Source organism: Diabrotica undecimpunctata, chromosome 5, assembly GCF_040954645.1.
Source record: "Diabrotica undecimpunctata isolate CICGRU chromosome 5, icDiaUnde3, whole genome shotgun sequence".
Classification (NCBI taxonomy): domain Eukaryota; kingdom Metazoa; phylum Arthropoda; class Insecta; order Coleoptera; family Chrysomelidae; genus Diabrotica; species Diabrotica undecimpunctata.
Genome location: NC_092807.1, coordinates 96,269,393 through 96,292,232, shown reverse-complemented (window position 1 = coordinate 96,292,232; position 22,840 = coordinate 96,269,393). Strand labels below are relative to the sequence as shown.

Here is a 22,840-nt window from a genome sequence, read left to right as displayed (position 1 = left end):
CATTGACCATTATTGTGAGACCCACAGTATGTATTACCATTACCGAGAGAACCTTATAAGCCTAAATAATCAAGTTTCCTAAAAGAGAATTATTGCACTCCTAAATGTGGCGCGATTTAAAAAAAATAATAATAAAAGTGGATATAAAGCCCGGCTGCCAATGTCGTTCGACGACTGAAGGAAGTTGAAATTATATCCAAACACAGAATAAAATTTAATTCGTTTTAACAAGCGTGGATCTGAGGTTGTTGACAGATAGTTTTTAACCCTTTTATATTATTTGTTTTTGAAGTTTCGATTTCCACTTCCGAAATCGTTCTCAAAATACAAAATGACATCATTTTTAACCAGTTGTATCTTATAAAAACAAAATTTTGCTCCAAAATGAATCGTTTTAAAGTTATAAAATAGAAAGATGCTTTATTGTCACTGAAAATTGTAAAATTTTATGGACAAAGCTTACAAAAAGTTAGAAAAATAACAATTCAAAATTTACTGAAATTACATAAATCGTCATTATCACAAAATAAAACATAATAAAACATACTCCATTGCAAAATTTAAATAAATTGCAAATTGCATAATAAAACCTTCTAAACTAATAAGTTTAAGTTGCTGCATTTGATACCTAAATATATATATATGTAGGATTTTTCTCTTGTTATCTAGGGTTTAATTAAATGGCCACGGGTCGATTCGAATTAGAACAAACACTTTATTATTTAACTCATAAATTACAGAAATATAGAACTAACTAATGTAAACAGTAACTATAACTACTTGAAATAGGACCGCGGTTTAATAGCAAAAATATGAACGTATCTTTCGTCGTACATCGTTTAGAGATGAGATGCCGTCATATGCATTCGTCATCTTGAGTGTTCTACTTGTTCTACTCACACTATAATCGACACTCGACCGTCGACCCCACCCCTCGACCTATTATCTACAGGGTAACTTCTATACATAAACAACTTTTGTTTTATATAGAGTTTTTTCTCTTTTAAGTCAATACTTTTTGAGTTATTTTCGAGTGAAAGAGTTAGCAAAAACGTAACTTATAAACAAAACAAATGAAATGGTGTATTTATAAATTCTGTAGAGTCAGTAGTAGCACAGTTGTAGCTCACGAAAGTAGGTTCTTTTTGTCAACCTACAAATCGAATATTTCGACGTGAGATAATCAAAAAAATAAAGCACTTTTCCGGGAAAACTCATCAAAGCCTTTTTAAAGTGCTTAAAAAAGCTTTATTTTTGTTTTCTAAAAAAGTTTCTAGCATCAAACATAACGAGTTACGCTCAAAATAAAGTTGATTACTTTTTTTGAAACAATCGTGAAAATTACGCCCTAATTAGCACCCCAAATGAAATTAATCGTTACCGCTGTAAAATTTGCTTTTATTTATGTATTCTTTATATGATCTGTAAGTTTGACCGGATCAAAATTCTTATTTTTGAAAAAATTTGGTTTTAGAGTAAAACAAAATTTTTGAAATTTTGAAAAAATGCCTTTTAAAAGTATAAATTCAAAATAACTTAAAAAGTATACCAAAAATCACGAAGAGACACAAAATATGGGCTTTTTTTTAACATTTTGGGTTTTTTTTTGTTTTACCATAAGATAAAAATTGGTTAAGATATGGCTGTTCAAAGTTTACATACACTCGTAATTAGTGACTCGTTCAAGCCCTTTCAACCCTTTCAAACATAAGGTTTAACAAAAATTATTTTAAATGATCTTATTGTCCTTAATATTTATTTAACCAACACGTGTATTAATAAGGGCGATTAACAATTGAGATATTTTAACGCGTGAGTGGAGCGAGCGCGTTAATGTCCGAGATTGTTAATCGCCATTTTAAATCACGAGTTCGTTACAAAAATTTTCCGTCGACCGTACTTTTCAGAAATAAAGATATCTTAGTTTAAATTTTTATTTACTTAACGATAAACAACAATTTTTTCAGCTTTCATTAACTTTATTCAAAGTTTAATTTTCCTTAGTGGTAGTTTTATTATTGTAAACATTAATATTCGAAATAGTACAATTACTGAAATGAAAGCAAGGTATTGATAAATGATTATCTGCTGTATAGCATTTTGACAAATTTATATTTAAGTCTTCTTGGACCTCTGCAAATTCTTTGATAGAAGAAGAAGAGGTGGTGCTGAAGGAAGTACTTTGACAAGGTTTAGTGGTATTTGTCCCAAGAGTTTTTCAGCCGTCTCAAGTATATTCTGCATAGAATTATCTATATAACCTGCTACAGCAGTCGATTTCCAGCCACCTAGACTTTTAATAGCTGAAAAGTCTGCGCTACTGTCACACAATATTGAGGCAGACGAACGTCTAAAACAATGGCCAGTGTAGAGATGCGGGTGCTCTAATTTTAAGAATTTAGCAATAACGGAAGGAATTTTGGAAAACGTATTTATGCAAACTGACTGCGTGGAACATTTGCTATTTTTATAAAAAATGAAAAATCGTTTATGTGGTGTGTGTGCCGGTCTTAAAGAAATATAGTTTTTGATCGCATTGAGAATGGTATTTGCTTCGTTATCTACTATGGTTAATATTCTATTTGTGTGTGTTTTTGATACTTTTATTGTGACAAGAAATTTTGACCCCAAGTCTTGAACGTTATTTGTTTCTAATTTCAATAGTTCGTCCTTTCTTAACTCACCAGCCACTCCGAAAATCAATGCAACCTACAAAATGAAATGTTATGAAATACGAGTATTAAATATATAACCTAAATTTACTGGTTTACCTTTCATCATTAGAAACACGTCGTTAGGAGCATCAGAGATGAATTTCTGGACTTGTTCTTTTTCAAGTGTTTTTGATTTCTTTGGTACATAACCTGTTCTTTTTTATGTTTGTTTTTAAACTTAAGGTTGATTTTAGCATCGAATATTTGGGCCACAAACTTGCTATTAGTTCTTTTTCGGCAATATTTGAAAAATATGTCAACAATACAGATTCTGAACATCGTATTATTTTTCTCTCGTCACACCATGCAATAAATTCAGCGTATGTTTTTTCGTACAACACTCTGCTTTTTTCAGGCAGTAAACTTAAAGATAAGATATTTCATGTGCAGTTTCTGCCACTTCTGGTGGAGTTAATTTAAATTCTCCATCAATATCCACCTTTTGATTTTTCAAATACACAGAATTTTAAACAATAAACTAAATAATGACATACAATGACAGATAGTACTAACAGCGGCTACTTCATTTTAAATTTTTTAGTGGGAATATAAATAGGTATATGTTTTTCGTTGCCTACACTACCCCAGGTCACTGCCAATCACAGAGCGTTTAATTAATTTATGCAAGCAATGTATGTTGTGTTGCCTATAATGAAATCGATCATTAATAAAAAATCATTCATTAATAGGGGTCATTAATCAATGATTTTGAGAGTGTTAAAATTGATCATAAATGGACGGTCGACGGAAAAAACACCTACAAAATGATTTTTTAATCACTTAATAGTTTAAAAGCTAACCGAGTTATGAGTAAAAATCCAATCACATATTTTAGGAGATATCAGAATGCGTATACTGGAGCATTGTAAGATACACATAATGTGCTATTAAGGCACAGACATACTTTCACTCATCCTTAGAAACTAATAAAGGTTGTTTTTTATGTTGAAATAAAATAAATTCGTAACATTTTGATTAAAAAAAATATTGTATTTATAGTTTCAACGAAAAAAAAAAACTATTCGAGTCTCTTCGCAAGGGGTGGTTTTAATAAGGGTAGAAATTATGTGGTAAACAATTAAAACAGTAAAGAAATCTAAATTTAATGTTGTTGTATAATTAAATAATTCCAAATCGCTTGAATTTACAATTATACGATTTTTTTCTAATAGGGGTAGTTTTCACCTCTAAACAATTAAAAGGCAACCAACGGCACAAGTCCAAAAGTGAAGGGGAGGATAAGGAGAAACTAAATCCAAATGTTCATGCAATTCGGTGGTGACAAGGAAAATTACACGGACCGCCGTATTTCACGTTCATTTACTGGGATAATTCATTTTTCCATATTTATTTTATTCATCAAACATGATCGTTATTTCAGTAATTCTTGTTAAATAATCGAGAGAAATTCATAGTTTGTTATTAATCGCAAATACAGCAACAATTATTTCTACATGGATTCTAATAAAATTACCAACTCATATTAGATCCCTTTCCCACATATTACACTCAGTTATGTTCAACGCTTTTCACTGCACATTTAAATATTCGTGAACACATAATTATTATTGAAAGATATGTATGTAGTTGTTTTAAGCAGATATAAACCCATATATCGAATTACAGGAAGAAATATCTCTTTGTTAATAAATTGTAATAACAGTTGCATCATTGCTTTCTATGTTATTAAGTAGATATTAGGTGTAGCGTTTGTGGCCAATGGCAACACCAAACACACGGTTCCGTAACAATTTTAACTTTGATTACAGTTATTAATCTCAGTTGTATCTTACACACATTTGATTTGTTCATACAGGTAGTGATATGTTCAAATAATAAGAGAAAGATACTATAAAGCTGTTGGAGACTTTAATTGTGGGTTGCGCTGATTGGAGATAAAGCTTAACATATTCTGCCCATCATGATATTTTGAAAGGGTGAAGGTCAGTATTGAGGCAGCGTAAAAAGTTTTCGGTCTCATAGTAAAAAAAATGGTATTTAATATTATATTATATATTATTTATTATATAATATTATATTATATATTATATATATATTATTTAATAATTATAAAATATATTTGTTTTTACTACAGCGTAGAAAATAAATTATGTTTTTCGATCAATAGATAGATTTACTTTGTTTCGATGTTAGTGGCATGAACCATATTCTATATTTCCCTATTTTCACAATAGCTCATTTGATTTGATGCAAGTGAGCTTGGCGAAAAGCTTTTGAAAACGATATCTAACTCCAGAGCCGAAACTTCATGCTTGAAAACTGTTCAGATCCTGTTTAAAATGCGTCTTAAAAAATGTTTCGGCAGTAGCGTAGATTACAGTGTAAATAATGGTAACTGACTTGTTTAAATTTTTGAGGAGAAGCTATTGAAATTTTAAAAATTGTATGTAAACAATCTAACTTTCAGTTAGTTTTTCAAATTTTTATTTATTATATATAATGTATATATAATAAATAACATTGTTCTGAAGCTATTTTCTGGTGGCATGTTAAAGTAATTACTATTTAAATGGGAATAAGCCACAATTAAAGGTTAAAGTAAGTTTATTTACGTTTCAATTTCCACTTCGGAAATCGTTCTCAAAATACATTTTGAGAAGGAGCATCGTGGGAGAAGAAATTATTTGTGCATCATTTAACAATGCACCTTGTCGTATTATTGATGTTGTGAAGGCTAATGGATCGATCAAAGTATGAACGCTTGGAGCATCCATCCTATTTACCAGATCTGACACCGCCCAGCTTCGATATGTTCCCAAATCTAACAAAGTCTATCTGGAGAGCATTTTAAACAAATGAAAAAGGTATTGCAACCGTCCATGAGAATTTTTTAAGACTGCATCACTTCAAGAATGAGATATAGAAGTTAGAGAATCACCTGAAAAAGTAATTTGAACTTAAATGATAATATACAGAAGTATAAAGCACAAATTTGGTTTCCATTTTCATTCCGTCAACTTTTACCAATCTAGTAAACTATGGTTATTAAAAAGTCTATTTATAAGAGTTGAATTAAACCAACAACTAGTGGCACGCTAACTTCACCCATCTGGTGCAGAGTGCACAGCCCACGTCCGTTGTTTACTCCATTTCCTACTTTTCAATGTACGATTCCATGTCAAATGAAATAACATCTGCTCCGATATTGTAACACAGTTTACCCTCTAGATTAAAATACACAAACGGTATACAACACCCACATTATGCTCTTATTGCTGAAATGTTCTACTAGCGGGGTCGCCTACATGACGCATGGAAGTAGATTAACCGAAATATTGGAATATCTTCTTTGACGTCTTACATACGCCAACATTTCATTTAATTCCTTGTATCAGTAACTGTAATGTTTCTTTTACATATAAATGAGTCACTTTTAATACAAAGTGAGAGTTTTCCAGATCCATTAATTGTGACATAAATAACTGTACTAAAATAGTAAATAACAATTTTACACTAAAATAATCTTAACGGAGATACAAAAGACTGTAAAAAGTATGCTTTAAACTTCAATCTACAAATTCTAAAATAGTAAAAGCTTAAATACTGTATTTATATTGGATTAAGCTACAAATTGATTGTAGTGTAAATTACATTTTATAACTTTTTTTAGCGTTTTGAAGTTTCGATTTTCACTCCGGAAATTGGTTTCAAAAAATGTATAAAAGAAACTTGCATATATAAATATAGGAAGAATTTGAGCAAAATATTATGTACAGTGTGTCTCAAATTGGTATGTTTGGCATGGTATACCGAAAACTAGAGGATGTGGAAAAAAAAAGCAAAAAATCATCAATAGTTCTCAAATTAGCGAGATTACAGACGATGCTATGTTATTAGCGAAGAATATTGATGATCTTCAAAGAATAGTTCAAATAGTACATATATATATATATATATATGTATAAAGGCTTATCTAAACTATGGCTTAAAGATGAAACTGAACAAAACAAACTAACTAAAATATCCTCCTCCTTCTAAGGGCAAATTTCTCTCTATTCTGGGCTTGATGAATTAATTCATTTCCTTTTGTGTGGGTCCAATCTCTCATGTTTCGTAGCCAAGAGTTTTTCTTTCGCCCTATGTCCCTTTTACCTTCAATCTTGCCTTCTAATATTACTTGGAGCTGCTCAAATATCCTATGGCGCATTATGTGTTCTAGATATGACGTCTTTCTAATTTTGATAGTATTAACCAGATGAGGGCGTGTGTTCATTGCTCCCAGTACGTCTTCATTCGTAGTTTTACTGGTCCAGCTTATTCTTAGCATTCGGCGGTACATCCACATTTCAAATTAATTTAATTTGTTGACGTCATACTGTTTTAATGTCCAGGTCTCACAGCCATATAGTAATAGAGATCATACATAACACTTTAGTGTTCTCAATCTTATTGAGACTGATAGCTTGGGGTTACAGAGCATTTTACGCATATTCATGAAACCAGATCTTGCTATTTAAATGCGTCTTCTAAATTCTTTTGAGTGGTCTAGTTGACTATTTAGTTCTCTGCCCAGGTATACGAAGCTTTGGGAACTCTGAAGGGTGATACCATGTATTTGTATGTTAGGTATAACTTGTTCATGGGGGTTTTTGTGGAATACCAGAATTTTGGTTTTAGAAAAGTTAATGTGCAAGCCCAGTTTGTGACTTTCTTCTGATAATATGTTCATCAATATTTTTAGTTGGTCTTCTGTTTATTTAAACCATGTGTTAAGAACCACCAGGTTGTTCTCTTGGCAAAATTCAAACAAATCGTGTGCTTCGTTCGTTCCTGGTCCCTAAACCATATGGGCCGATGATCGATTCGACTTTTTCTACTTCTACTTTGGCATTCCAATCTCCCATAAATATGTTGATGTCGTCTGATTTCATGTGTTTTTTAATCTTTTCAATATCGAAATAGAAAATCTCAAGATCTTCGTCTTGGCTGTCGGTGCCTATATTTGTATTATATTGATGTCGAATGGTTGTCCATTTAATTTGATAATCATTAATCTGTCGCTGACTGGTAGGAAACTTTTCGTGTGTTGTTTCATGGATGCTGTTACCAACACTCCTACACCTGACTGGGCATCATCATCTTTGCCTGCATAATAGAAACGGTTGCATTTACTGTATCCACATATCCTTCTCCTTTCCATCTCACCTCGCACATACCAAGTATGTCCCACTTCATTCGTCTCATCTCGTTTTCAGCATTTGCTAGTTTGCCTGCTCTATATAAAGTTTTAACATTCCGCGTAGCAATTTTAAGTTTCCTTCCGGGGATTCTTAGCACCCCTTGACGATTGAACGCCTGCCGGAAACTAGGGGCCATGTTTTGATTTTGACTTTCCATATTAACTATCTTGGAAATTTAATGCGATGGTATCCCACTTGCCTTTCGCATCCATGCCGTTGACGACGGGATGTCGTTCATCCGCCAACCAAAATATCAACATACAAGATCTTCTATCTCCTATTTATCGATAGGAATAGGAATATATAGATAAAAAAGGTAGAAGTTTTAAGAATTAGACAATGAAATAAATATACAAAAATTACAATATTTAGCACATATGATGGGAGGGACAAAATACCAGCTTCTGCAATTTATCATTCAGGTAAAGATTATAGGAAAAGTTGCGTTTCAACAAGACGAATATCTTAGCTGCATAATCTCAGAGAATGGTTTAAGCATTCTTCAAATCAACTTTTTAGAGCAGCTGTAAAGAGAATATTAATAGTACTGATGATAACCAACCTTCGAAAGAAGATGGAGATAAATATCATTGTGAGACTGGTTACCATGCAATTCTATTCAACGGTTCCAAGCATTACTCTCGAAAGTTGCATTTAAGTCGGGGAAATGGCATTTAAAAGAAGACATAGATAGAAGAGGAGGTGTGTGATCAGGGAATCTTGGAAGCTGAATGATCGAGTATTAGAGGTAGTGAATAACTATAATTATTTGGGAATGATACTAACACCTAAGTTGTCGTTTAAAGCTCATCTAAAAAAGCACCAGAGTTTGGCAAAAGTAGCGATTCACACGGGTGGAGTAGGTTAGTGTCTAAGGCTGATATACCCTTTTTGGCTAAAGTAACAGTGTATGAGTCGGTGATAAGATCAATTTTGACTTATGGGTCTCAGGTATGGGGTCTTTTTGAGTACGATGAGGTGGAAATAATCAGAAGATTTTATATAAAAAAAATGTTCTCTTGTCCAAGGTATTGTCCTAACTTTATGTTAGATTTGGAGACAGGTATTGCTAGAGTCAGCCTATATACAATGAATTTACATCAAAAATATGTTAAAAAAATACTAGGATATTCGAGTGATAGGTTGCCAAAATTTCTTTTGAAAGAAATGATAAGAGCAAGGTGTGGCTGGTGGAAAGATTGGATGAGCATGGGAGACAAATTTGGAATTGAGGTAAGGTGTGAATGGGAATGGAGAGAAAGCTGGCCTAGTATGATTGAGAATATGATAGAAAAAAAGGAGGAGATACAGCGTCAGGCTGAGAATAGGGCACTCGACTCAAATTTTTGTGGACACTACAAAGAACTGCGAGAAGAAGGAGTAAACATGCATTATCTACTGGAAATGGAAAATTTTGGGGACATTCGATGGCTCTTCAAATTAAGATGTGGAGTTCTATATTTGAATGATCGACCTGGCAGAAATGATGAAAGAAGGTTTTGCTCAATGTGTAACACGAAGGAAAGGGAAGATGTGATACATTTTTTGGGAAAATGTTCGGTGTTGAGACATATTAGGTTAAAGTGGTTGGGTAAACATGAACTTAGTAGAGTGGAAGTAGTTACAATGATGAGACAGGGAAAGGCTGAGTTAGCAGGTTATTGTAGGGAAGCATGGGCGTATAGGTATGAGTTAGTGAGCCTATTTAATTACTAAATCTATTAGCATGGTGTTATTTCAATAGTATTAAAACATTGAAATTAGTATTAATAATTTGTTTGCGAATAGCTATTATCTTTTTATCTGTCTTGTCTATCTTGACTATCTTGTTATTATTATTATTATATCAACAGCTTTCACCCCCTCTAAGGGACACATTCAATCATTTTAAATGCAATATATACCTTACTGTTATACTTTGTTATTACTGTTTAGTCTAGGGCGAAGTGCTACTTAGTAGGATATACACATTTAGTTTATTACTTACATTTATATGAATATTTACTTAATTTATTTTTTATTAATTTTAATGAACTTGTTAGATGTAATGAGCCTTAGTGTAATTTTTTGTATATTAATTAGGGAATAATATTAGTTTGCCAACCCTCCTGATGGCATGTGCCAAGGAGAACAAATGTCACTAAAAGAGAAAATTGTATTTTTTTTAATGGGAAATAAAAAGACATTATTGATTGATTGATTGATTGATTGATTGAAAAGAAGACAAAATTGGAAATAAAAAAAACGGGTGTGGCAGTCCAGTGGGACTGCCGGTAGAAGTTATACTTCTATACACGCGTTCGCCGTTAAAAATTTATATAGGAGTCAATCTGCACAATCATTACATATGTAATGCTATAGGTAAAAGAGAGCAGAAAGAGAAAAAGAATTAGGTATATAGGTATATGGTGCATCGTTTGCTGTATATAAACATTTGACCTGTAATAGGAGTATAGTAAATGAAGGATTGTATCAATATTTTAATGAAAATATATATTTTTATTTTTATATATGTATAAAAGGAGTTGAATGCAAAAAAAAATTTACACATACTCTGCAGTAAAATTCATTGTTTATTTTGTTATTAATATAAAAATTACAATACAATAAATACACTGCAACATAATTCAATATAATAATACAATATAAATTAAAATGTAATATTCATAAGTATTTAAAACTGCCAATATACATAACTTACTTTACGAAGATAAAAATAAAAAACCAACAACTCGGATTATGTTGTAAATTTTCATTTTATTTTAAAATTTATGTTTTTTGCGTATATTACATATATTTAATAAGATTAACGTGAGGTTTTTAAATATTTCAAAAATAAAAAAGGAAATTCATAATTGGGATTCGAACTCACAACCACCAGCGTATGAACCAAACACGTAAAGGATTTGCCAATTAGACATGACACTATCGGATTTCAAAATTGACAGTTCTCGGTAAAACAGTGATTATTTTGAAATACAAAAGCCTAAAATAATTATAAACGTTTAATTTTAAATAATACAAAACATATCACATAAACTATAATATAAATACATATTATATTATATTTAATATTATATATATATATATATATATATATATATATACATATATATATATATATATATATATATATATATATATATATATATATATATATATATATATTTCTATTCAATATATATTTCCATTCATCAACTTTACAGACAATTTATGAACAACCCAGATGACCTAACATTAAAAAAAGAATACACAATTTACAAAAATAAATTAAATAAGCTAATCATTGAGGCAAAAAAAAATTATTTTCACACGGAAATTACAAAATATAAAAATAGTTCTAAAGGTCTGTGGAATACTATTAAAAAATTGGATAATAATAGTACAAAAAGTGAAATTAATTCCATTTTAAATCAAAATAATGAGGTAATCACTGATAGTCAGAATATTAGCAATATTTTTAATGATTATTTTTGTAATGTAGGGTGCACGCTTGCTAAAAGTATTAAAATATCATCTTCTCCCGATCCTCCAAAAAATGCATGTCATAGTAGGTTTTTTCTAAAACCTGTAACAAAATCAGAAGTTCAGAGTATTATTTATTCCCTAAAACCAAAAAAATCTCCTGGCATAGACAACATTTCCGCCGATCTGTTAAAGATCATTTGTAATTATGTTGTTGATCCGATAACTGATTTAATAAATAAAATATTTGAACATGGTATATGTCCTGACCTTTTTAAAAAAGCTGTAATTATACCTATATTTAAAAAAGGTGATACAAAATTGGTGCAAAATTATCGTCCTATATCACTTATTACCAGCCTTGCAAAAATTTTTGAAAAGGCCTTAGCAGAACGAGTAAATCAATATCTTACAAAGTTTAACCTGTTGTCTCCAAACCAATTTGGCTTTAAGAAGGGATATTCCACTTCAGATGCTATAACGTCCGCTACTGATTATTTATATAAGATGCTGGAAAATGGCTCTCCTACTTTAGCGATATTTTTGGATCTAGCTAAGGCATTTGACACTGTTAGTCATCAGCAGTTGTTAAGTGCTTTGGATGATCTGGGAATAAGGGGCATACCGTACTTACTATTTCAAAGTTATTTAAAAAATAGATCGCAAGTTGTCAACATTAATAACAAAGTAAGTGCCGAAAAAATCATTGAGTATGGTGTGCCGCAAGGTACTGTTTTAGGTCCTTTACTGTTTTCAATATATATAAATGATCTAGCATCAATGAAAATAAATGGAAAGATTATTTGTTTTGCTGACGATACTGTCATACTTTACACTAGTGATTCTTGGGAAAAACTTAAAACTTTAGCAGAAACAGAAACTATAAAGGTTCTAGAATGGCTAAATAGGAAATTACTGACAGTTAATACTGATAAAACTTATTTCATACCATTTTCAATATACAAAAACAATTTACCCGACTTTTTGGAATTAAAACTAAGCTATAATAATGCGTTCATTAAAATAAATAGGAAAAAATACATAAAATATTTAGGAGTTTATATTGATTGTCACTTGAAGTGGGATATACATATTGATATGGTATGTAAAACTCTAAGAATGTTATTATACAAATTTAGATATCTCAGCAATATTCTTAATTTGTCTTACTTAAAGATAATATACTATTCTTTGATAGAGTCACGTCTTAGATATGCCATTTTAGCATGGGGTGGAACATATGCTTCTCATTTAAATAAACTTGAAATATTACAAAGGAGGTTTTTGAAAATAATGCTAAAAAAATCTCGCTTATATTCTTCAGAACTTCTTTATCAGAAAGCGGATATTTTTAGTATTAGACAGTTATATTTGTTAAACATTATTTTGCTTACATACAAAAACAAACATGTTTTAAAATCAATAGATCATACTTACAGCACTAGAAGAAAAGTTCATGACTATGTTCAAATTACTAGTACTTATAAATCAATTGGAAAACACAATTTCTCTTACTTCATTCCTAGAATATTTAATTATTTACCCGAGATGTATAAAACTTACATAAGAAAAATCAACTCATTTAACATGATTAATTCCATTTTTTTACAAAATTTCTCAAGAACAGTGGATCTGAAATTTTGAATGCGATCTTTATTAATTAAAATCATCATATAACTAATACTATACAGTATACTTTTTAACAATTTTTTTTTGTATTATCAACCTAATGGTACTGTAGAACAAATATTGAATAGTGTAAATGAGTGTAATCCCTGAGCACAACCTCTGGTTCATCAGGGAATTTCTTCTTTGTTTATTTGCTAACAACTATTTGTTTGTACAAAATATTTAACTTAGAATTAATTTGTAATTGTATTATGTTGAACTATCATATTGTAACATTGTTGGATATTGTATATTGGGACATAGAAGATCTACAGATTGATGACAACGTAACAATCAAAGGAAAGGATAAATTCAAATACCTGGGGTTTATAATCACGAAAAAGGCAACAACAGAGGAAGAAATTACACAAAGATTAGGACAAACAAGAACAGCAATCCGACAACTTAACTCAGTATGGTGGGATAGACACCTAAATATGAAGACAAAAACGCAGATTTATAAAACATTAGTGAGAAGTATTATGACATATGGGGCTGAAAATTGGATCATAAACAAGAAAACCAGCAGTAAGATAGTAGCAACAGAGATGGAATGCCTGCGAAGATGCTGCAGAGTAACAAGAATGGATAGGAGAAGTAATGACGAAATAAAGCAAAGAACATCAATAGAAACAGACATACTAACATATATAGAACAAAAAAGACTAAAGTGGTATGGACATGTAAGAAGAACTAGCGACAGCAGATGGATAAAGAAAATAACCGAATGGAGCCCCATAGGAAGGAGGAAAAGAGGACGACCCCGAAAATCCTGGAGGAACGAAGTAGACGACGCCATGAGTAAGAGAGGACTGAACGATGGAGAATGGAACAACAGAGAGAGATGGAAACGGTTGAGCGAGGGAAGGCAGTGAATACTGTAGAATCCCTAAATATATATATATATATATATATATATATATATATATATATATATATATATATATATATATATATATGTATATTGGGAAGTAAATAAACATTATTATTATATATATATATATATATATATATATATATATATATATATATATATATACAATATTATATAATATTAAATATATATACAAAAGGAACATTTTTATTCTCGAGAGAGGAAGAGAGAGAAAATATATATTCTGTCTCTCTCTTACTCATTATCGTACATATGTAAGGGTTTCACAGATTCACTCACATGCAAATTTCCAACGCCGACCGTGCGTATAGAAGTATAACTTCAAAAATAACAGTAATAATAATTATCACTCAAACACTTTTGCATTTCGGTATTGCAATTGAAATTCAAATAGTTTAAAAACAATTTCTTCGCGGTAAAACTTACTATTATGGATGGCATTTATTTAATTTTGTAATAACGGATATTATCTATTAAACAGATGGTGTTTTAAATTAACAATAAAAGATACAATATTCTCAAAGTTACTCAAGTTCAATGTAATCCAATAGTCGGTCTAGAATAAAAATGAAAGTTATTGTTGAATGATAATTGCCATTGAGGCATTGTTTTTTCTTCCTTTCCCACAATACCCAATTAAAATTATAAACATAATGGTTAGAAATTTTCTCATCATCAGTAATATCTGTACACAATTTGCACGCATCTATGTAAATATTAAAATATTTAAATTATTAAAAATTTTATTAAGAAACATTATTTTTTATTATTTTAATTAATAATCTGTTGTTAGATGTATAGGTATGCAACTAACAAGCCAATGTGCTTGTGTTTAAAGACTCTTACCACAGCAGAGGCATACCAGAGGACCCCAGCAGAAGCGTAACAGAGCCCCCCGCAGCTTGCGGATGGGGGAATATATGAGGGGCCCCATCTTGTCTAATATATGTAAAAATGTGTTATTGCTATATTATTTTAGGCATGCATACGCAACGTTTTTACGCAGTGCCTTCAAAAACTTTTCAAAGATATAGACGATAGTTATATTTATTTGATTTGTTTATTATTATATATTTATATAATCTTATATTATTTATTTTCTTTTTTTTTTTCTTAACTTTAAAAACGGTCTCTGGAATAGACCGTTTAAATAAACATGTAAATAGATGTATTGTGGCTTATTTCCAACATTCTCCCTCTCAATACGGAATGCCACAAGCAAAAAGCTATAGAAAAATAAATATATCTATCATTTGTATATTCCAAAACGATCTCTTTATATAGAGACCGAAACGTCAGTAAATCAAACATTTGAATAAATATTGTACAAAAACTGTATGATAAAAACAAAAATTGTATGACAAAACATTGTACTATTCTATTTAAACACAAACACTATACACACTTACTATGTTTTCTCGTTTTTTTTTTCTTTTTGGTTTTTTTATGCTGATGTTCTTACTAAACTATTAGAAAATATTATTCGCTGTCTAAATCTAAAGATGAAGTGGTGCTATCGCTGTCATTATCTTGACCTGGTGTAATTATAATTGGCTCTCGTAAAAGTTCCCACATACGATGTTCTTCTTTAATTATGTGGCCTATACAGCGGACTATTTAGCCCATTTCTCTGGAGTTACATGGAGGATTGCTTGAATCAAAAGTTCCTTAACTTCTTTTTTCTTCCTTTGGTTCCTTTGGTTTCGAAAATTAGTTTACGGATTCCTTAACTTCGTTTAATTTGAACGTTTTGTTATTGCGTGCTACTTCTCCTTTCACTTGCGCCCAGATAAGTTCAATGGGATTAAGTTCGCAGTGATAAGGTGGTAGACGCAGAACTTTGACACCATAATCTTTTGCAGTTTCACCCACAGCATATTTAAGATATTCACTTTTCCTTAACCGTGCAACGTCAAGTAGCTGAATTTTGAGCATTGATTCTTCGTATGCAATCCCCTTTTCTGTAAGCCATTCTTGAATTCTCCCTTTCCGCCATGCCGTCGTCGTTAATTGTTCTAGTCTGTGGCTATGATATGGCGCATTGTCCATAACAACCACAGACCTAGGTTCCAATTTTGGTAAGATTTTCTTAAACCAGCGCTCAAATACTTCGGACGTCATTTCTTCATGATAATCACCTCTTTTTTTCGACTTAAATTGAATCAAACCATCATCAAGGAACCCTGTATCACTTCCTATATGGGTGATGATTAAACGCCGTCCCTTTCCTGATGGAGCTTTTAATCTTGTAGACCAGCCTTCTATAAATACTTCGCGTTTACTTTTGACATTTACATCTTGCCAAACTTTTCCTACTGTATGACCTTCGTTAATCCAGGTTTCATCCAAATAATATATTTTGCGTCCAGTGCTGCGAATTTTGCGTATTTCTTCAAATATTTTCTTCTCCACAGAATAATTTCATTTTTCTGTTGCGTTTTACGTTTTACATATTGAAAGTTTATTTCGCGCATGGTCCTTATTAAGACTCTACGAGATATCTTGGGTAAGGAGTCATCGTTTTCGAGCTCTTGAGAAATTTTTTTCAGTGTTGAAATTTCACTCCGAAAATAAAATGAATGAATTTTTCGACGTATAATATTCCGTCTCGTCATCCAAAACAATGCTTTTCCTACCTCTAGTTTTATATACGATATTTACGATAAATACAACTAACGGATACTTTTGTTAAACTGCTACAAATGTTGACCGCTTGGCTAACATTTAATGCCATTTTTCTGCCGGCAATTCCTTCATAAACGCTTCGTATCATTACCTTCTCTTCGGACGTGAACATTTTCCGTCTCTTTTGTGGCTTTTCATTTTTATAATCAACATCAGAATTTTGCTGTCTTCTCTTGGAACAACTCGGTGTTTCGTCCATTGCATTTCAATAATCACAGAACATAACTAAAAATTCACTATAAACCAAAACTCCAATAAAACTCAAATCAAATAATCACAGAATATAACTAAAAATTAACTATAAAACGACAAACTATAACACTCTTATTATTAATAACACGTTTTATCAATACTACAATACAGTATTGATAAAACAGTATTGACAACAATAGTACAACAAGTTTACAAACTTATCACATAAAATATACTCACAAAATGCAACACACGCACTACCCTCAGAGACGCCAATGTAAATGAACCATTGTTGATTTCATGATCGGCACTTCTTTGGCCATAAAATAATAAAAACCAGTTTTACGGCTATCTCTGGGTCGGAATTGTAAATCTGAGTTTCCTCGCTAATTTCAAAGTTGCCAAACGATTGAAAAATAATGTTTTAAAATATCGATTTTTATTTTATAAATTTAAATATGTAACGAAACGGAACATATAAATAAAATTTATTTCAATACAATTTTCTGCTTAATTTTTACTATTGAAAAAATCATGTTTTTTCGTATTTTTATGACGGTGATATCGATGCGTGAAAGGTTTTGTATGACCATAATTACTACTTGTGAACAAGAATTGGCTACACTGTGCGACAACTCCTGGTCAAGTCTGCTATAGAGAAACACAACTGAATATACTACTTTATATATTCTGTAATTTCTTATGAGAAACCGTAAATTGTAATTGAGAAAACGGGTAGTTTTCGAGGGCCGCTGAGTACATTTAAATTTGAGGATATTCGGCGTTTAAACTATGAAATTACTCTTCTAAATTGAGGATTTCTAGTATAGAAAAGGCACGACCTTTTTTTTAAACCGCGGTAACTCAACGAAATATTAAAAACTAGATAATTATTTTTTTTTTCCTGAAAAATATTGAATTGTCTTATAAAAGATTCTAGCATCTTAGGATGGATTGGTATTTCCTTCTCTGATTTTTTTTAACAGCTCTTTTTTCGTAAGAGTAAAGTTAACTGAATACGATCTCGTTTTATCTCGGTATATATTAATTCATGGCATGAGATATTTGACACAGAAAATACCATGTCACATATTTCAAACAATAAATTATATCGTTTTGTGGCAAAAAATATATTTTCAGCATGACCTAAATATTTACCATCAAGAATTTGCGAGTAATATCTATGACGAACTGAACTTGGAATGCATCTCAAAAAGTGTTGCTTGTTTCCAATTTTTAACGAAGTTAAAGCAATAAAATGACACTTGTAAGAAGTTGTATTAACAGTAACATATATCTTATATATTTTAAATAAAGCGTGACGTAATTTTTTGCTTACAGAAATCAACAAAATATTTTAGAATATTATATATTAATTTTCTCTTTTTTCACTTAATATACTGATACAAAGATGCCTGGACGTCAATCAAGATATATACGTATGTTTTATTGACTATAATAAAGCATTCGATAAAGTACGACATAAACAATTAATGAATGTCCTGAAATCAAAAAAGATTGACTACCTCAGGATCTCAGGATCATATCAAATTTATACTATAAACAGCGAGCAAAAGTACATGTTAACGAACAGCTGTCAGAAGAAATTGAAATAAGATGTGGAGTGAGACAGGGATGCGTATTATCGCCAATTCTTTTTAATGCCTACTCCGAAGTGATCCTGAAAAACGCTCTTGAGGGTGAAATAGCTGGAATAAAGGTAAATGGAGTTCCCATTAACAACATTAGATATGCGGACGACACTGTGATCTTAGCCGAAAATATTGAAGATCTTCAGAGACTGGTGACCAAAATAGCGGAGTATGGAAAAGAGTATGGTCTAACAATGAATGTCAAGAAGACAAAATTTATGAGAATATCGAAAACTCAAAGAAATAACGAGAATCTTCTAATAAACGGAACCAACGTCGAACAAGTGGAGAAATATGCATGTGTGATTAACTCCACAAATGATTACATTCAGGAGATCAAAATCAGAATAGAAAAGGCTAGAGCAAATTTCAACAAAATGAGAAGAGTGCTATGTACAAGGGATTTAAAATTGGAACTAAGAGTTAGGTTGGCGAGGTGCTATGTTTTTTCGACTTTATTTTATGGAATGGAATCTTGGACCTTAAATGCGACATCAATGAAAAAACTGGAATCATTCGAGCTGTGGGTGTATAGAATAATTCTGAAAATATCGTGGACAGAACACGTCACAAACAAAGAGGTTCTGAGAAGGATAAATAAAGAAATAGAAATTTTAAATATAATTAAAACAAGAAAATTGGAATATCTCGGACATATTACACGTGGAGAGAAATACACCTTGCTCCAACTGATTATACAGGGAAAGATCCAAGGAAAGAGAAGCATAGGGAGGTGTAGAATGTCAAATAAACTTTTCAGAGCAGCCGTCTCAAAAGTCCGAATAGCTATGATGATTGCCGACCTCCGCCGCGGAGATGGCACTTGAAGAAGAAGATATAGAATAAATTGTTATTACTGAGTAATGGAGACATAAATGTACTGAGTTGTGTTGGAACATGATGGATGAAAGGTAATTAACGAAACCGACCCCGCCTAGGGATAAATGGTTAAATGATAATTGGTTTTAATTTTTATTTCCCACTTTATCCCAATTTTTTTTGTTGATTGCTTTTAATGATTCATTTGGCAGTCTTTTAAGTTTTTATTTTAAGCCAACGTTGGCGGCTACAATTATAATCCAGTTATATTCACCTCAACTGTTGAGGAGTGTATACTAAGACGGATTTCCCTCCATAATAACACTTTTGATTTCAATTACACCTGTCATGAGATATCAGTTTTGCTTTAATTAATGTATATCAGCACGTTACGTGTGCATGAACATGGAGTTATTGGATCAATAACAATTGACCTTCACGCTCTATGACGTTTTGGAATGCAACCGAAAATAATAGCAATTTTCCAATCCACATTAATGCATCTTTTAACTACTAATTAGTAGTATTCATTGTTTACTAGACCATTCTTAAACAGCGAGTTTCTTATCGCGGTAATTTCATCTGTAACCTCCTGTGGAGTTTTGTTTCGGGACTGATTGAGAAATCGAATTTCATAAGATAAAAAATATGTTGAATTAAAATAGTTACTCGATTTTTTTAGTCATTATTGTGTTGCCATTGCGAAATAGGATATTGTACAATGAATATATGAGTGGAATTCATTTTCCAAGAATTTTGTAGAATTGCAGGCAAGCACACGAGGGAGCCACGATGTTTGTGAAATATTTTTTAAGCCTTTTTCTCTATTCGGATTGCCGAATATAGGCCTCTCCTAATTCTCGCCATTCTTCTCTATTGTTTGTAAGACGTTTCCACATTGGCCCTGCAGTTTTTTTAATATCGTCGCTCCATCGCATTTGCGGTCTTCCTTGTGGTCTTTTGGCTTCATATGGCCGCCAATTCCCGATTTCTTTATCCCATCGGCCATCCGTAAGACGTTCGTTATGTTCAGCGCATTTCCATTTTAGTTTAGCTGCCAGTTCGACAGCATCTTTTACTTTTGTTCTATTACGAATGTTTTCATTGGTTTTAAGGTCTTTGAGTGAGATACCCATCATCTGTCGTTCCATAGCTCTCTGAGTTTTTCTGATCTTCTCCATATTTATTTTAGTGAATGTCCAGGTTTGAGCTCCATATGTAAGTACAGGTAGGATACAGGAATTAAATACTTTGGTTCGCAGTCTTTGAGGTATATTTTTATTTTTAAGTATGTATGAGAGTCTTCCGAATGCTGCCCATCCCATTTTTACACCTCTGCTTATTTCGGTAGTCTGATTTTCTTTGTGAAATATATATATATATATATATATATATATATATATATATATATATATATATATATATATTAGTTTTGAGTTTCTTGAACCGTACTATATTTAATATAAAATTAGTATTTTATTTCTTGGGTTTAGATTCAATAAGATATTATTACATGTGGAGCTAGATTTTATTTTCCATAGCAATCAACGTTTCGGCAGGAAACCCTCAGTTAATGAACTGAGTTCATTAACGTTTGTGTCCCGTTTTACGTTTTGAATCTTGACAAAGTCAAGGGTTTTCTGCCGAAAAGTTGACTGCTATGGAAAATAAAATCTACTTCCACATGTAATATCTTATTGAACCTAAACCCAAGAAATACTAATTTTATATTATATATATATATATATATATATATATATATATATATATATATATATATATATATATATATATATATATATATATATATATGTGTGTGTGTGTGTGTGTGTGTGTGTGTATAAATAGAAACTTTTTTATTTCCTGGGTTTCTCGATCTGTTGTAAATAAAACTACTTAACTATTCCTTAAATCTTTCGGCAAACTTGCCATTTTTATTAAGCACTTTATTTTATAAACAATTACATTATACAATTATATTTCACGTTCACACTTTTTAAAAGTTTAGCATGGAATAAAACATTGGTATCTGACATTGACATATGACATCTGGCAGGTATCTTAAAAAAGGAGTGGTTCAGGGTCGTATCTTAGATATATGCCATAGTGCATTTAAACAATTCAATTTATTAAATTATGATACATATTGGAAAGATCTTTGATGTCAGTCTTATTATTGATAGAATTTGGATTTTTTTTTATGTGAATCATCTCCAATATGCATCTTTTGTGGTAATTTTGTTCTTTTTTCAAAATCTGTACATTTTCAAGATCAAAAGAATGGCTATTTTCTAGAGAATTTTTGGCTAGGGCTGAGGTGTTTAATGCATTGGCTTCTACACTATGTTTGTGTGCAACAACTCTTCTATGCAGGTATTCGTGTGTTTGCCCAATATATGTCGAATTACAGTCTTTACTTTCAGAACTGCAATATTTTCTTTGGACAGAAATGCATTTACACTTATAGCTTTGTGGCACGGTGCAGAATCGTGCATAAAAATGTAATTTTTTTGACCGGAGAACCATTCTTTGAGCTGGGGAAGTAGCCGAGTTTCAAGTATTCGCCTATACTGGTCCTGTCTCATTGTCCCTTCTACGCTGTATAAGCGTCTCATACCCTTGGCCGATACTACAGACCACACCATGACACTAACTGTATGTTTAACCCTCTCCACAATGCAATCTAGATGGAGCTGCTCCCCAGGACGTAGTCGGACGAACGCACTTTTGTCCACCAAAATCTGGAATGTTGATTCGTCGGAGAAGCATACCTGACAAAATGAAAATATTCGCTGTTCACGAACTCCATTCGTTAAAAAAAGTTGTACTTACTCGACTCCAGTCTTCAACGGTCATACTTCGGTGCTGCTTGGTCCATTGGAGTCTCTTTTTTCTTCATGGCTTCGGTGAGCCGTAGTTTTTTCATAGGCCGGCGACCTATTAGATTATCTTCGGCCAGTCTTCGTTGGACTGTTCTTCTGGAAACATTAATTCCTTCGGAATTTATCATCGTAGTCAGATGTGCCTTTTTTACGATTTTTGGGACAAATGTCCCTAATTTTACGGTCAGTACGATGAGTAGTGATCCTTTTCCTGTCACAATTTCCAACACGGCCCGGTTCCAATGCCTCGTTTGAATCAATTTTTATTTTCATTCGATTTACTATAAAGACTTTGAAACACCTGCAGTAGTTGCTATTACTCTTTGGGAGAGTAATAGCCAGACTTCTAAATAACGATCCTTACATAATCAACCATAATTTTTCCCGGACTATTAATAGTAAAATACATCGTCCATTCTTGAAGTCACCCACTAAAAATACAAAGGGAACAAATCAAGCATTAAATCGTTTCTACTTCAGTATACTTTAAAATTAAATTTTAATGAATGCAAATGCCAACGTACCTTTTACGGTGTTATTGTTATCAAAAAAAAAAAGTGGGAAATGTTACAAATGTTTGCTGGGAGGTACCGGAAGTGATTGTGAAATGGATCTTCTTTAAACAATACATTGACCTGATATGAAGGGGATGGTTCAGTTTTTGAAT

The 22,840-nt window shown here is 31.7% G+C and overlaps 1 protein-coding gene across 1 annotated transcript in view; it reads right to left on the bottom strand.

Moving 5' to 3' along the window:
- corn (microtubule-binding protein cornetto) overlaps positions 1–22,840 on the bottom strand; it is a 167,831-nt gene that overhangs the window by 118,618 nt on the left and 26,373 nt on the right. The window lies entirely within an intron of this gene.